At 42.9% G+C, this 17,322-nt stretch overlaps 1 pseudogene; it reads left to right on the top strand.

The window, feature by feature from the left end:
* Positions 1-17,322, top strand: part of LOC138568820 (ATP-dependent translocase ABCB1-like) — a 185,392-nt pseudogene that overhangs the window by 96,363 nt on the left and 71,707 nt on the right.

The raw sequence follows: 17,322 nt of genomic DNA, 5'->3' as shown, positions 1-17,322 counted from the left end.
GGTGACTGGACAATGCCCATACAGCAAAACACTGTGGCCCAAAACATTGCAACCTTAACATGACACATCAATGTCATACAAAAGATCAATGCTGCACACCAATGCCTATATGCCAGACTTGCAAGCAGGCCACATCCCTCAACTCGTCGACTGCACATCATCTGAGCGTACCCTCTGCAACACAATTCAGCAACATGCAGTGAGTATGCGTAACGAACATGACTGCAGCAAAGCACAACACAGAACATGCACCCATGAGTGCCCACAAATAAATCCCACCAAGGGAATAGACTGATTGTCACTGGCCCTCCACCACAGTTGTGCTGCATGCCACCATGGAAATACCAACCGATGAATGACAAATCATGATAAAACTTGTGCCAATGCTGTTAGTAGAAATACATACAGAGTACTATAAATTACCTATATGAGTGCAAATACAGTGGTAGGCATCCACAGTACATCTGCAACAGCATGCAAGAAAACACCCTGCATCATCTGGATAACACAATCCACACCTGCAGACCATAGTACAGTACACATTGTGACAAATAAACATGTGTGCAGACATCCAGGGACATGTGCATGTCAACACCAAATAGCTGCAGGCATGAGAGTGATAAGTACAGGTGTCATGTCATAAATTGATTCACACATACCTCATTGTGCTCCCATGCAGGTGATGCTGACTATCCCTTGAAGCCGTGGCTCCTTACCCCTGTTCGGAACCCGCAGAACAGGCACGAAGAGGACTACAATAGGGCTGATACCCGTACCAGTGTTGTGATCGAGCAGACCTTTGGCCTGTTGAAGGCACAGTACCGCTGCCTCAGCAGGTCTGGTAGTGCACTCCTTTACAGGCTTGAGAAGGTGGGAAAGATCACCATGGCCTGTGCCATGCTGCACAACATGTGCATCCGGGGAAACGTACCACTGCCACCTGACATTGACCTGCATGCACCGGGTGAGGATGAAGATGATGAGGGAGGAGAAGCAGCACCTCTGCTAAGTCTCGATGCACAAGATGGCCATGCTGTGCGCCAATCAGTGATTTACGATTTCCTCTGAAACACTGGGATGTTGATGGTTCTGTGTTAGTACTACACTGGGCACTGGGATCGTGTGCATATGGACACAGGGTGTGTGGGGAGTTGGGCACTGTGCACTGTCATGTATTGAATAAACACGCAAAATGAACATGTCCAATCATGATATGATTTTTCACACAACGGGTGTATTGAAAATACACATCATTGTGAATAAACCCTCCACCCAAACACAATCTCCCTCCTCCCCCCAAAACCCCCAACACCCCAGACCCCTCTCCAAACACTCCCAACACCCCATACCCCCTCCCCCAAACACACCCAACACCCCAAACCCCCTCCCCAAACACCCCCAACACCCCATACCTCCTCCCCCAAACACACCCAACACCCCATACCCCCTCCCCCAAACACCCCCAACACCCCATCTCCCCCATTAACATCCCACACATGATGTGCTATAAATGTTTTTTCATTAAACTGCAGTCAGCACATGCAGGGTGGTCCTGCTAGTGGCAGCCTCTCTTATGTTCTGGGGGCTGCATATGAGTGTGGCGTGCACTGCGTCTGGTCAAACGCACAGGGCCGGTTTGAGCCGAGCTGGCAGGTGTGCTGGATGAAGTCGATGTGCCTGCTTGTGCATCTGTTGGTGCATGACGCTGCTGCTGCAAGTGATCGGCAATCCTGCCCAGGACCTGGGTCACTGCTGCTAGAGCCTCATGTATCAGCATTGTGTTTTTGTTCATGGCCACAATGCGTGCAGCATTGGTCTCATGGATTTTGCGGCGGGTCAATTCTCCCTCTGTGATGTACTGCTTGACCAGCTCAATCATCTGCTCCTGGCGGGCCTCCATCCTTGTCATGCGACCCTCCATGTCATAGGCGGCTGTGGAGGTGGACGGGGAACTTGCAAGGGGGCCCAATGCAGGGCTGTTCTCTGATGGGGACCAAATATGTGGACTCCCCAGTCCTCCGGACTGGTGTTCATGGGTGCTGACTGGGGTGCCCTGTGTGGTGTGCTGGGGGGAGGGCTGGGGTCTTGGCGTATGTGCACCATCCCCATGGAGGTTGCCGTCCATGTCTGATTGGTCATCACCGTGGCCTTCTGCCTCTGCATTGCTATGGGGGGCTGAGGCAGCTACCTCCCTGATTGAGCTGGTGGCAGCAGATTGTGTCCCATCCACCTCTGCTTCCACCACTGTGGACAAATTCCAGTGTAGCTGTGTCATCAGGTGGTGTCTCGGATGGTGTTTGGCTGTCCTGTGGCCTGCCCTGTATTGGTGGTGCTGCTCTGTGTGGCAGTTTGGGCATTGATATTGCCCTAGAGGTTGATGGTCTGGCACCATCATGGCTGGGTCTGGATTCCTTGGTGGGTGTTGTGGCCTGTGCGGCAGCCTCCTGGCCGTCACTTCAGCATCCGTGCCTGTGGGGGACCAAAAGAGGCAGGGCATTAGTGATGGTGGTACGTGCATGATGCATACATTGGTGTTGTTCAGTTGTTCCCATTTGATGCATTGCATACTTGTAGGTGTGTCGGACAGGTTGCTTGCAATAGGGGGGGGCCATATTGGCATATGTCGGGTACTCACATTTTAGCACTGGTGTCTGCTGTGTGGCCTACCGTTGTATTGTGGCTTGCATGATGTGTGACATGTGCTCTATTGCTGTGTGTTGGGTGTCTATTGGTTATGGGATTGGCATGCAGCATGCATATCAATGTGCCAGTGTTTGGGCCACCATCTGGACCTGGATATGTTAATGTGTGTATGATGGGCCATGCCTTGACTTACTTAACTATCACATTAGTTGGGCTACATCATGCTTTGGTTATCTGTGGTTTGTGGGGACACTCACCTCCATCTGCAGATGACGGGACTCCCAACTCCACGTCTCCAAATCCCTCGATTGACTCCATGCTAATGGTGCTGCTGCAAGTTTCCTCCCACCTTGTCAGTTTTGTGGGAGAGTGGTCCCCGCTGTCTGTTGCCAGGCCCTTTCTGCGGTTGGCCGACATGATGTTTCGGACGTGGAGACGTAGGTCGTCCCACCTTTTCTTCATGTCCTTCACAGTGCGGGTGGTGGTGCCGACCGCAGTGACCTTCCTCGCCACTTCCTCCCAAATTTCTTTCTTGCACAGATGGGCTGGGTGCCTTAGGTCTGTTGCGAACACTTCGTCAGCGTGGCCAACCAACGTGTCGGCTAACATGTTTAGCTTGTCATCAGAAAACATCTTCTTGCGCAGGCGGGGGACGGCTTTCCTGGTAGCTTTCGACATTCTCAGGTGGTTCTGGCTGCTCTTGAGTCGGTACCAGTACTGTGTTCGGAGGATTGCGATGGATTGTGTTTTTTAAGATGGCCGCCGGCGCATTTCCCATTCCGGCACAATGACGTTACTTCCAGGTCCATTATTACAGACCCGGTATAACATGATGGTATTGCCGGGTCCGGTATTTAGGGGTTACTTATGGGCGGAGGAGTTATCAGCGAGTTTCGTGATGCCACTATCGGGGGGTCTTAAACAGTATGGCGGTGCAGCCATTACCGGCATGGAGGCACGCGCTCTCCTAATCAGCCGCTCTTTGCGGCGTCGAGGGAACATGGACGCACTAGTATCACAATGCCGGTAATGACTGTGTTTTCACTGCGATTCTCATAATGAGGCCCAATGTATTGAAATTCCGTATGCACACTGAACATGATTCTCTATTAAACCATTGGTCACAGCAGTTACCTGTCTACAAGTAAAAAAGTTCACATTGTGTATATCTTAAACCCTTTACATGAAAGAAATCATACAAGCATTACACTGGAGACAATGTTTGAAGGTGAGATATTGCCATTCACAACTCAAAGAAGTTTACATTTTCATCTTAGTTAATGGTGTTGGTGGTATGTCTCCCAACTACAATACATGTAAATTAGTTTTAACCTACCAAGAAGTGGTTTGCTGAAGCAAAATGGGTTAAAATGCATCAAGAGCAGCCAATCGCCCACATAATATAGGATTCAACTACTCATCCACAGTATAGAGTAACGTGTCGGCCGCGGGATACACCATATCAGACATGCCCAAACAAATAACATTGTTAAGTCATTCTGAAAATATGGGATATCAGGTGGGTCAATGGAAAAAAAAACAATCACTTGCTCCTGTTGTGTGACGGAGCACTGAATCTGCAGTTCCAAGGGCACACAAACATTCTATTTCATATACTCTGACCAAGGGCAATTGAAAATGGTTATGTCTAGACACCAGCCAGTGGAATAAATAGGCCAACCAATCAACACACTCACAAGACAAGTCAAGTCATACCATCAGAAATGTTTTTATCTTTAAGTTAGAGATCACTTATAATGGTGGGCCATTGCACCCACTCATTCAGATCCTTACAATGGCTGTTTTATCATATTGCTCAATTCTCTTTGGGAATCAACAACCATGCTCAAGTCGAATAATTCAAATGGTCTGGTTTGAGTTGGTCGATCATTTGCCATGAGTGATCCGTTTCAGTGTGTTGGTGGTGAGTGTAATGTTGAACTAGAAATGCCTGCAAGGTGCCTATTCCAAATTTAGACCACATTGTGGGTGATCATCACTCATGTTGTCAAGCCAATCTATAACAAATGACACAGCAATAAGGCATATTATTTTACATTTCACGATTAGGAATGTGTGTGTTATGGAACTCTGAGTAGATCTTCCCATGCTTAAATCTTTAAAAAAAACATGTTTTTTTGTTGTGTGTATGTCTTTCCAGCTGTTAAGAACGTTGACTATGAAAGAACTGTCTGCCTACGCGAAAGCAGGAGCTATGGCTGAGGAAATTCTGATGGCTATAAGGACAGTGGTTGCCTTTAATGGACAGCAGAAAGCACTAAAGAGGTATGCTTGTCTGACTATGTACTATTTAAGCTAGGGGAAATGATTTTTACAATATGTATTATATGCCTTGAAACATCTTTTGTACTCTGTTCCAATGTTACAATGACAGCCCACCATAGCATGCCAGAACTTGCATGGTGCCTGTAGAGGCACAGGAAACCTCTAAAAATGTAGCTCTGGGAGATTATTAACAACTACTTTTAAATGCAGTCTCGGCCACCAAGCATCTGGTGACACATTCATTTTGAAGGTGCCAAAGGATGAAAAAAGGTGCATCAGCAGACTTTTGGTGGGGAAGGCTACTTTTTAAGTTCTTTGATTGTACTCCAAACCCTCTCACTGTGCGCCATTTCCTTGGTAATGTTTTGAAATGATTTGGAACATACAAATGTTATATGTTAGTTTGAAACATACATGGATGTGCTTCGTTGTAATCAAGCACTGTCCCAATCACAGCAGATCCATGGAAATTGTTGGTTTGTAAGAATTAGAGGTCGAGAAAAAGACACCTCTTGGTAAAGCTTGAGCATTGTTTGACCCAAGATTTAGACTTTCTCAGAGGCTTCACTAAGCTCCGAGTTGGCCATAACTACCTTTGGTCAGGATCAGATTGTCTGGCTTGTGTGGCAGTTGGAAATTGAAGGACATATTTATTTATGTTAGCTAATAATTATTCTATATAGAGACTTCATCCAAAGTGCTGTACAATATTCTAACAAAGACGGTACATAAACATGAACAGGAGATAATTTAACATCAGTGAAGCACTGCAAAATACAAAAATGATAAATGGTCACACACCTGGGTAGCATATTGCATTCCAGATGGAGTAAAGGAAGAATGAATCGAAAGAGGCAGAGCATTCCACAGTTTGGGATCAAGTAACAGAAAACACTGAAGACAAGTGGAAACACAGACGGAGGGCATTAAGTCGAAAGTAAGAACTAACATGCAGAATGGAGGGAACAAGGAGTATAATAGGTACAAAAAACTGATTTGAACAGGCACGGAGCACTAGAAGCTAAACAATGGAGAAAACTGGCAGGGCCTGCTGAATGCAGAATTGTGGCATGCAGCAAAAGGTGGAAGACCAAGGAGGACCTGCACAGTAGGGTAGTGATGCAAAAAAGTGAAGGGATGTGCACCACTGATGTGTAGAGCAATTCTAGCAATCCCAGCAACATTGAAATTCTGCAAACTGGAGACCAACTAAGTACAACTAATACTACATCCCTTCCCATGACTTGGGCACGAGTAAGATTGTAACCAGGATCACTCCAGAACAATCTGGAGTGGAGCGTCCCAATGTACTAAATGAAGACAGTAGGAGGAAAACTTTTTTTTTTTTTTACAGCGAAAACCAATTGTTAATGCATGAAAACACCTAAAAATAGCGCATACAAAATCGAAGTAAAAATTAGATTGAACAAAGAGTCATTTAAGCTGAGACAAATAAGGAGAAACAGAGCTCAAATTATTCAAACAAAAACAATCTGAACCTCTGAATGCAGAATAGAATCTATATTACCATAACAAGGTAGCCCAACAAAAAAAGATCAACAACAATTAAGACGAGATTCAAAAAGGGTTTGTATAAGTAACTTAGTTATTCAGGGCTCACAACTCAAACACACTGGATCATAGCTTGTTCCAAAATAACACAAACGCAATTTATTGATTTACCAAAAGAATAAAAACCTTCTGCATTTTTAAAAACATATACTGGAGAACAAACAGCAACTCAGTGCAATATTTTTCCTCAGTGAATCAAAGTGCATCAAAGTTAGTACCCGTAAAATGCAATGTGCGTTCAAACGTATCATAATTATTCATGAAAACATTATTTATAAAAAGGTGAGATCAACAAAAGCCACCAATACATTTATCATGTATAATGTTATAGATGCACAACCAAGTGTTAACAGCTATAGCCGAGTGAGGTGGCTCATTAAGTGGAAAGCCACTGATATGATATGCTATGTCATGTATAACACATGTATAACACAGTGCCTGTAGATAGCGCTTATAGCCGCAAAACCTACTAGACCTAGTATGCAGTCTTATGGCTCGGATCTTCCCATTAAGATATCGAAATCACCTCCCTGGATGCAAATTACTGTCAAATATTGACAGGAAATTCCAATAAAACAAATGTACACATTTTTCTTTTCCAGCTTTGGTTGCATGGGGTCCAAACATCCTTATTGTCCCCACAGCATGATTTCAGTGGCCTTCATCAGGGTGGAGTATACACTTGTAGGAGATCATTCATCTTTGGCACCCTTATGCTGGCCAACTCTCCAATTGCCATTATTACTAATTTGAGAAACCTGACAGTGTTTTCCCACCTACTCCCTCGGGATCTTCCATTCAGGCAGCCTGGGAAGGGGCAACGCTTTTGGATCCCAACTCTGGCAGTGGACAAGCAATGGAGGATCAACTGAGTGGAGGGTCACAAGGGATTGGGAGGAGAATACCCAAGGGCGAGGCATGGCATTCCCCCATTACCAATAATATCCCAACCCACTCTCCCTCAGCCTTTATGGGGTATTTTTAGTCACACCCCACTTCCAACAAACACTGAGACGAGGAAGATGCAACTAAGATCAATTAGGATTACTATAGGAAAAACATTGGGAAACAAGGCAGGGCCTACTACTACAACCTACCACTAGGCTGTCCCACTAAGAGTCAAACAAGGTCAGGCACTTTATCCCAACTGTGCACACCTGACTCCACCTGTCTCTTCCCTACATTATAAAAGGTAGTGTTCTGCCAGAAGCAGTGAGCGAGCTGGGGATGCCATCTGGACCAGAGAAGCCAATGAGCAGAGGGGGGCAGGAGCTGAAGACTGGAGGAGATTGGCATGCCGATACGCTGGCCCAGTGTCTTTGAGGGGCTGCAGCGTGGCAAGGGAGCCGTGTCTCCAAGTATTGAGGCTGCCTGCATCCTGCTGGCAGTGTTCAGTGGAGTGCTTGTTCCCTTGGAACCTGTGCTGGCCGCAAGGTTGTCTGAGGGGTAGGTAGTGAGATGCTGACCTCAACCCCACATTTCCTAGAGGGACCACCTGTCAATGCAACGCTGCCCAGTGACTTTCATGAAAGTTAATGAGAGAGAAACTCAGGAGATTGCGTGTGACTGCTGGGGAGCAGGATGAATGCACCAAAGTAAAGCGTCATAGAGTGAAAGGCAAGTGACAGATTGTGAAAAGGCCTAAAGCAAGCAGAAAGAGTGCAAAACAGCACGAAAGCAAGAAAGCTGTAAGCAAAAGAGAGAAAACAAGTGGAAAGTCACAAAGAAAGTTTGAAGGAAAATGCGCAAGGGACACTGTAATAAGAGGAAAGTGAACTGTAAGAAATATAAGAGAAAGATGGGTGCGAGTGACCCAAAACAGGAAAGAGAGGGAGAGTGACCGGACATATTGGAGAAGGGAAAGTAAAGGAGAGAGGAAGTGAAAAGAGAGTACGAGTGACTTGATGGTTAAAACAAGAAAGTGCAAGCAGCATGAGATAGTGGCAAAAAAGGTGCAAGATTGCACAACCAAAGGAACAGAGGGTGCCGGCGGCACAATAAAGGCAAGAGAAGTGTGTAAGAGGCACGGCAAGACAAAAAGAAGGTGCAAGTGTGCACGACAGAAAAGAAGACGTGCAGGAGGCATGGTGAAATGGATAAGAACAGATTGAAAAAGGCACAGAAGAGAAAGGGTGCAAGAAAAAAGGTACAAAAGCAAGGAGAGGGGTTGCAGGTCAGAGTGGTTGTGCTTGGGAGGAGCAAAGAGCCCAGCATTTCACAAAAGTCTCTGATACTACCCCATGTAAGAATTGTACAGTGAAAGGTACATCCTGACTAGAAGAACTTTATTTTGGTATTAGAGGGAAGGGGCCTAAGCTTGGGGAGGGGAACTGTGTGAAGCCTAACAAGAGTTGTGCAAGAGACATTGTTGAACTGTGTATTTTTGTTTGTTTGGAGCTGTGAGAGTCAGAGCTTGGGGAAGGCAACCCCAGGAAACCCAAGGATATTGTGAACTTTGTTGATTTGCTGCAAGAGCCCTGCGTGGAAAGTTCTAAGGCCTCCCCTTTTGTATTGAACTATCCTGCAATGGCAGAACTACACCAATTGGTAAGATTGTCTGAAACCAGTTGTGGTTTACATTTCCTTTCTTTGAACCACTATTTTCTTTAAGAAAACTTCCCATCACATTTTGTCAGAGAGTGAGGGCAGTCTCAGGTTTAGATTTTGGTGTTGGACTTTTATACATCGACGCCCTGAGAAACATCAGTTGAGGGAACAGTCACTTTAGAGATAGGGCCAGTTAGGCATTCCACCAACCCAACCAATCTTATAAATAAAGGTTTTTGAACTGTTGTCTTTGAGTATGTGTCTCCCTTCAGAACATGCCTGCCTCACACTACCTACAACCAAACATATACTGATGTTTCTTTTGCCATCTGGTGTCTAAGGGGCCTGAATATGTGAGCAATTATCCCCAAGGTACAGGACTAACCTGAATGAGTGCTTCATGTGCGTGACGGGCGAAATTGTAATCACTTCAGAAAAAGGGCAATTTAATATATCCCTCTACACCATGCTGTTGGCATTTTCATGGGAAAAAACTGTGAACAATGCAATTTAGAATATGGAACAAAAACGATTTAAAGCATAATAGGTTCCAAGTTAGATCATGGAACAAAAATGATTTAAAGCAAGACCAAATATTTTGGCTATGTAGACATATGTAAACAAAAGTGGACCCAGCACCATGCTCGATGGAACACCAAATAGAAGTAACTTAGAAGAGGAACATTGCCTCTTCCGGGATAGTACACATAAACACACAAATAGAAGATATCCAGAGAGGAACAGAACCAGAGAGGCCAAGAGAAGGAAGATTGTGAAGAGGAGCATAATGACCAACTGTGTCAAATGCTGCATTTAAATTTAACATAGGCATTACAGAAGGTAGTTTAAGGTGTTGAGCATGCATAGTAGAATTGTGTGCTGTAAATGAGGTTAGGATACATTTCTTATACCAGACTTCCTTTCAAATCAAATAAAAGAATACATAATGCCATACATAGAAAAAACACTGCAAAGAACATAATACCACTTCTGCTGGCAAAACGGTCCTGTGTGTTCAGCTCCTCTCAGGGACATGCAGGTCACACATTTAAATGACAGCATATCCAGCTCGGCCTTTAACACTTGAAAATATATGTATCATTATAATACCACTTATTATTGAAGCACTGGTACAATTCTGTGTGTGGTATGGGATATGTAAGAAGTGGTTATTACTCTGAAATCAGGCATCTTGGCAAACAAGCAACAATAATGTGAACAAGGTTATAAGTGTTTTTTCTGTTTTCAGGTATGATGTAAACCTAAAGGATGCAAGAAACTTTGGCATGAAAAAATCACTCACAACCAACATATCTATGGGGATAACCCAGTTTCTCTTCTTTGCAATGTATTCACTAGCCCTTTGGTATGGAACCAAATTAACTGTTGATGATCCAAAGAACTATTCAATTGGTAATGTGTTAACTGTAAGTATCGCAACCAGTACTTTTCAATGGCTGTTAATAAAATTAAATATGACTGAATATTACCAAAACTGTACAACTATTTAATTCATAGGAATGTTTTTCATAGTTTTAAAACGTTTAATCTGTAAAACATCTGTGTTTAGTTCTAGATAAGAAGCAAGAGTATGTGTGATATGTGACTCCACTAAAAGAATAGATATTGCCTATGTTTTAAATGAGTTGTGTTAATTAACTTGGTCCATGCTGGTAACAAGAACTCTCAGCTCCACTCAGTAAATTGGTGTTTGATTCTTAATCCGGGTCTGCTTTAAGTGCCCATTGGAGCATTTCTGAAATTAGATTTATCTCACAGCACTGAGTGAAACTCACAAATTCACGTTCGGTTAGTTAGCCAAACCCCTACTCTAAAACAACTTGTCACAAGACATCCGTCCCCATAAGTACCATTGAAGACTGAAGAGTACGCTGAAAGAACTACAGCAATCCAGTTAATGCAGGTCCAAAGCCCAACCCAACCTATATGGAACTTGTGTGATGATCCACTTATGTAATCCATTACATGTCCAGAAGACGGTATCGTACAAAAATTTCGAATCCCATCACTGCAAATGTGATTACTGTGCATCACAAAACAATTAATTTCAAGAAAGATTGATTGATTTTGCTCTCTTCTTGTGAATGCATTTAAGTAAACTGTAACCTTTTCATTTCCAATATTTAGAGTGTCCTGATACACATTTTCTTTTTATTCGGTTTAAAAATGCTCCAATGAACACTTTCGAACTTTATGTAGTAGTAAGACATTTCAAAGGAATAACCAACACATAAAACATTTTGCTTCAGGCACTTTTCCAAATGTTGCCTCCTTCTAGTACCTACTGTAGTGAATCGGGAGATCATCAGTAAATGAGGGTGTCTTAAGGAATTCATTTTTTGCATCCAAACATAGACTACATTCTTGCCTCAGACAAATGAGGAATCCATGCAAAATTTGGTAGCAGTGGGTTCAACAGTGTGGATTTGTATGGCCGGACAAACATACACACACACACATAAATACATTCAGCGTTATATATAAAGATACTTATTTTAAATCTGAGCAATGTGCTGGTTTAACAGGCTTGTATGAAGTACTTTTCAGACATGTGCTTTCATTCATTTTTAGAAGATTCCACCCAACTCCCTATGTGCTAAAAGCACGGTTGCACGGCTGCACTTTAGGTCATGTGTGTGATGGTGACTGATAAAAGTAATGACTTCTTCACATTTACCCCAAACAAGTGCTTAAAAAAATAAGCCACACACATTCCTTTGCATAATAAGTAACATTGTCATCACATGTTTACCATTGTTGTACTTAGAGCATGGAATATTGTGTTTTTCTATCTGTGAAAACTTTTAGTAATCTTCCATTTTCATATCTAAACCTTCTAAAATATCACGAAATATGCTTCTTTTGTCTTGGAGGTTTTCTTTTCAGTTCTGATTAGTGCCTTGTCGATTGGACAAGCTGCACCGAATTTGGAAAGCATTGCCCATGCCCGTGGGGCTGCATATGAAGTCTACAAGATAATCAAACAAGTACTTTAGAAGATACTTTTTTAATTAATTACATTTTTTAAGATCGCTATGTAAATGTAACATTTTGAGTTAAACTAGGCTTTGACATTTTACGTGGATATGTGTGGCAGGTGCAAAGGGTGAATGTAAACAGTAATTACTGCTTGCATTTCCTGACTTTAATTCTGGCAATATACATCATTTTGTAGTTGTAAATGACATACATTGTCACGTGGCCTATGTTACCTGCCTCCAGGCCAAGGCACATAAGCCATACACATCTTTATAACTGAGTGAAAAGCAATACCTTCCATGGTGGTTTTATAGTTTCTACTCTGTTAATCCAAAGATTTTATAATAGGTCACATTAAATAACTACCACTATTGAAATCCACTCATAGTGTGATTGGGCTTTGCACTATATAAACATGTGTTGATTGCTAGGTAATAGTGAGAGGCTCTTTTCCAGCATGGACAAAATGTTTCTAGGGGAGCCTTCAGCCACTCAATCTTAATAAACTATGTCCTTTTTTACAAATAGTCGGCCACCTAAAGGTGCTGCTCCAATATAAAGCCATGAGATCACCAAATTGAGCCACATACAAATCACATGAACAACACATCACCGTGCACTGTGTACAATCATATGGAAGAGGTAAAGTGATTTACACCCAATAAGTCACTTTACACTCGAAGTGCTTTAAAACTGGATTGCATGGAATTGAAAAATGTCAATGTCTTATGAGCTCTAAATTCCTGTTCGCTGTTTAATAAACAGATGTACACCTTATAGTATATTAGCATTTTCAAGTTGAATCTTTTTGATACTGTGAGAGAGTGAAGGTCTATGCATCCATCCATTGGTGTTCTCTACATATGCGAGAGAAAGGTGTACAGCAATTATTTAATGTGTCTCTTCCAACAAATAAAATGGCCCATTTGTAGTTCATTGTGTGTTTTTCGGCAATGTAGTAAGTAGTTTGTAGTACAAATGCCATATCACAAACTTTTTGCAGAGAGGTTATATTTCGATATCCTGGAATTTCATAGAAAACTAAATTACAGTGTACACAAATAAGTCATTTTTAATCAGATGAGTTATTTACCACTATTTCTGGCATGACTATGAATCAAAAGATGTCATTTAATTGCAGCCGAATATCATTTTGAAAAACGGTGTGCTCTTTCAAAAAACATGTCCTTCAGATGAAAGGTGCTTAGAAAATGCACTGCATTGCTGTGTGTGCTGCATCCAGAATTCTAAGTATCACCTGCATGTCAATGTATCGTCCCCTTCGCATCAAAAGAATGAATTCACAAGAGAAACCTCATCCATCCACATTTAAGAATTTCCCAGTTCTATACACATTCCTGGGTCAAACTTCTTCAAGGTATTGAGTGTATTTTAAACACTGATTTCGGTATATGAAAGTATTAAAAGAACTTGCATAGATTCAAGTGTTGAGTTAGTATGAATAAAAGCTTTATTTGGAGTTTCATGGGTTTACTCCATATTTAACATTCACCTGTTAGCATGATTAGTAATGCAAGTCTGTAAGAGCGCATGGTCCCTTTAAGAGAACTGGTTGCTACAGACAACCCAGGAGGCGGTGGACGTCAGCTGAGAAGTCTGTAGAGCCCATTGAGGGAGCCTTCTCGTGTCAAGCAGAGGCTCCATTCATGGGGAAAACACCATGGGCAGAGGTCTGTGCCCGATACTACCACCATTGGAGGAGCCCAGAATGGTTAAATCTTTAATGGGGCACTACAGGGCGCCCATCAATCTAATGGATATATTTATACCTTGCTGTCCATTGGACCCCCGGACGGATAGGAAAACAGACTGCTCAGCACCCTTTTGCTGTGCTGGCACATTGTGATTGTCCACCTGATGGAAACTGTCATATACAGGGGCTGACAGTGATTTTTAGTTTCAAAAGTAACGTTTGTAAAATGCATACACACTTGCACTTATACCGACAGGTGTCTGAGTGTGCTGACGTTCTCTACATACTGGTTGGACTTTTTTTTTATCCCTGATTATAATCATATGACCATGCCCATAACCCTACAGCTGAACAAAAATCCTGTGGAGAAGAGAAAAACTGTGATCTTCATTAGCAGTTCCATTGCCCAAGGGAATCCAAGTCCAAGGAGTACTGCCTTTCAGAAGTTAGCACAAGCCCTATAGAGAATCCCTGAAGAGGGGCAAAGCTAGTGAGTGTCTGTGGATCTCAGGACCTTGACCACTCGGAGCAGCAAGGATGAGATGAGAATCCTTGCCAGACCATAGAATCCCACAAGAGCGTAAGCAGGAGGGGAGTGCAAGCAGCAGAAGAAGCCACAGTGACTGAGGCTGAGGACATCCAGTGGAAGGAGTCCTTCAGAGTAGTGCACAAATGATACCACACCAGAAGACATCAAGGTCCTAAAGGCCCAAACCATGACCAGAACAAGGGTCCATGGGCAGACGGCAGAAGCAGGAGAGTGCTAAGGTGAAGATCATCCCACTGAGTGGGTGGAAATTAAGACAAACCTGGCATGCCAGAATATCAGAGCACCTGGTGTCCGTCAAGGAAGAGAATGCTTTGACTGGGAGTCAAAATTCCTAAAGCATAAGAGAAAGTGATTTTCAAAGGAAATATTGCATGTTGAAGCTGAGAGTGAGAGCCCAAAAGTGTTATGAATATGTGAGACTATCAAAGACAAGATTGAGAAGACCCCTAATGAACCCTGAACCACGACAATGCAAGGTAGCTGTGAACAACCTGACAAATTTGTATACCATTATAAAAAAATGAAATCCTTGAAGTATGACGACTGCATGAAGAATCGTTGGGCCTCATTACAAGTTTGCCGATCCGGGACCTACGGTACCGGTAAGCTTGCCTGTACCGTAGTTCCCAGACCGGCAAACTATGGGTTGTGCTCGTGGGTGCCTTTCTGCCCACCTGGTCAGACCTGGCAGGCAGAGCGGAACCCGCGAGCCCAGCATGCCACATGCACCGGCACCACCGGCACCATTCACGAATGGTGCCGGTGCATGCGGCTTCCCCATTCCCATTGAACCCTTTTGGGCTCCAATGAGAATGGGGAAGAATGTTTTCTGGTGCCCTGGAATGGGAAATGACTGGGTCCGCCAGGGTTGTAATACCCTGTTAATTGCCTATTCAGGGGGCCGGGAAAAAAACACTCTAGCGGCAGCCAGCTGTCTGCCAGGGTCGTAATGAGGCCCATTGTGGTCAAGTCTTCCACATAAGATAAGACCTAAAAAAAAAAATTCCAGTGCAAACTAATATTACACCTAGCATTGCAGTAGTAGCACCATGATTCTCTTGTGTTGAAGTTTGCTCCATGCTTCGTGCCTGTATTTTATCTCACTCACCTCTTCCCTCATGTGTTTTATGTGCCCACGATTTACTCAGGTGCTTATTTACTGTTCTTCATGTAATAATTTATATTGATTTGTGACAAAATGTTCATTTGTTGAATTAATAAAACACATAAAATACTAATTGATCACAAGGTTAAATAATCTAAACCTGAAATTAATGAGTTGTGATTGGTGCCTGGAATTCGAGGCATGTTATTGATGGGGGGACAATGAAACCAGAGATGGATGTGCTGGAAGTAATGGTTTACACATTTCCAAGCTCTGAATGCTAAACCATTGAAGTAAAAATTGATGTTCTTTATCAGTAGCATATATGTCTGTTTTTCAGGTGCGCCTAATAGATAGTAGCTCTAAAGAAGGATTAATACCAGACAAGTTGATTGGACGGATGGAATTTAGAAATGTACACTTTGCATACCCTGCTAGACCCGACGTTCAGGTAACTTCTTGGGTTCACTTTAATAATTTCTTTGTTCAAAGATGCAGGAAGTGACTCTTGCACTGCCAGCCCAATGCAAGCTTTGCACAAGTGCATTTTTAACTACCCATATAATAGTATACATTCAAGTAAAGGACTTGAAGAATACACAGTCATATATAGTTCAGCGCACACATTGTTAACCAGGTCAGCTCATTAAAGGATTATGATGGCTAACTAAGAGTTTTTACAGCCCTATAATAATTATGTTGTGGTGGGACGTTTTCCATATGTTATTAGAGTGAACTTTCAGTAGAGATATTTCGGGTGACATCAAGGCACTGCTGCAAGTCCAGACACCAGTTTGATAAGAGCAGCAAAAACTAGATTGAGGGCCCTTTGCGAAGCCAAGTGGAAGCAATGCTGACCAATGTTCAACAAACAACAATGCTCCCATCTTTACTGCAGGTACCACCCATTGCACAAAACTGGACTTTAAGAGTAACCTTTCACTACTCTTTAGCAGTCACTGATACTCCCTTCAGTTTTTCTATGCTACGGTTCCTTCAAAAGGGTGGCTTTAATCCTATTTGTTTGCAATTCGTCATTTGTCATTAATGCTGATTTTGTTATAATTGTGGCTACCTTTACATGGTGTGTTTCAGATTTGTTATCATTATTGTTTGGGATGTCTTATAATGTATCGACCTCCGCTGATCTGGCAGGGTGGGCAGAATCGGTATGAAAAAAAGACAGCATCCTGCAAACAGCTCATGTGACATACAAGGAAGCTCTCAAGCCAGTAGCGAGTTGAGGGCAGAGAAATGGCTTCAGTTCTCAGATAGGAGCCAGGGAAATTTGATTTAGAATCGTGCAAAGCTGATAAATTCCGTGTTGCCACTGGAGTAAAATGCTGCAACTTAATAGATTCATGGAAGAGGGAGTTGACAGGGATGTTTGAATCACTCCTAGAATAGTTTCCCATTTGGAAGACATAAGAACTTTATAGAGCTCGTATCATCATCAAACTGTTACACCTTCAATTATGCTGATATTATACTGAAAATATACTGTTTATTGTTTCGCTAAATGATATACCGTGCACTATTGTCATAGTAGGCCAGGTCAATTGATGAAACAAAGTACAAAAGAACTTCATCGGCCTAGATCTGTTGATTTGCATAGATGGCACTGTTTGAGTACATCCAGCTGAGCTTCTCACTTGCATGAGTACATTCAGTGGAGCTAACCTCAAAATCCCCTTTTCAGATTCTGAAAGGCTTGAATCTATCGGTCGAAACCGGTATGACCATTGCTCTTGTTGGGGCCAGTGGGTGTGGGAAAAGTACCACAATTCAACTTTTGCAGAGATTCTATGACCCACTTCATGGAGAGGTAAGAGAGATTCCTCATACAGACCTTCTTAGAAAACCAATGGGAGACTACTCTCACTGAAACAAAGCCAAGAAAACCTT

The sequence above is a fragment of the Ambystoma mexicanum genome, chromosome 2q (assembly GCF_040938575.1).
Source record: "Ambystoma mexicanum isolate Mex_15411 chromosome 2q, UKY_AmexF1_1, whole genome shotgun sequence".
Classification (NCBI taxonomy): Eukaryota; Metazoa; Chordata; class Amphibia; order Caudata; family Ambystomatidae; genus Ambystoma; species Ambystoma mexicanum.
The sequence above is the reverse complement of the archived record's forward strand: the minus strand, read 5'-3'. Positions and strand labels throughout refer to the sequence as shown.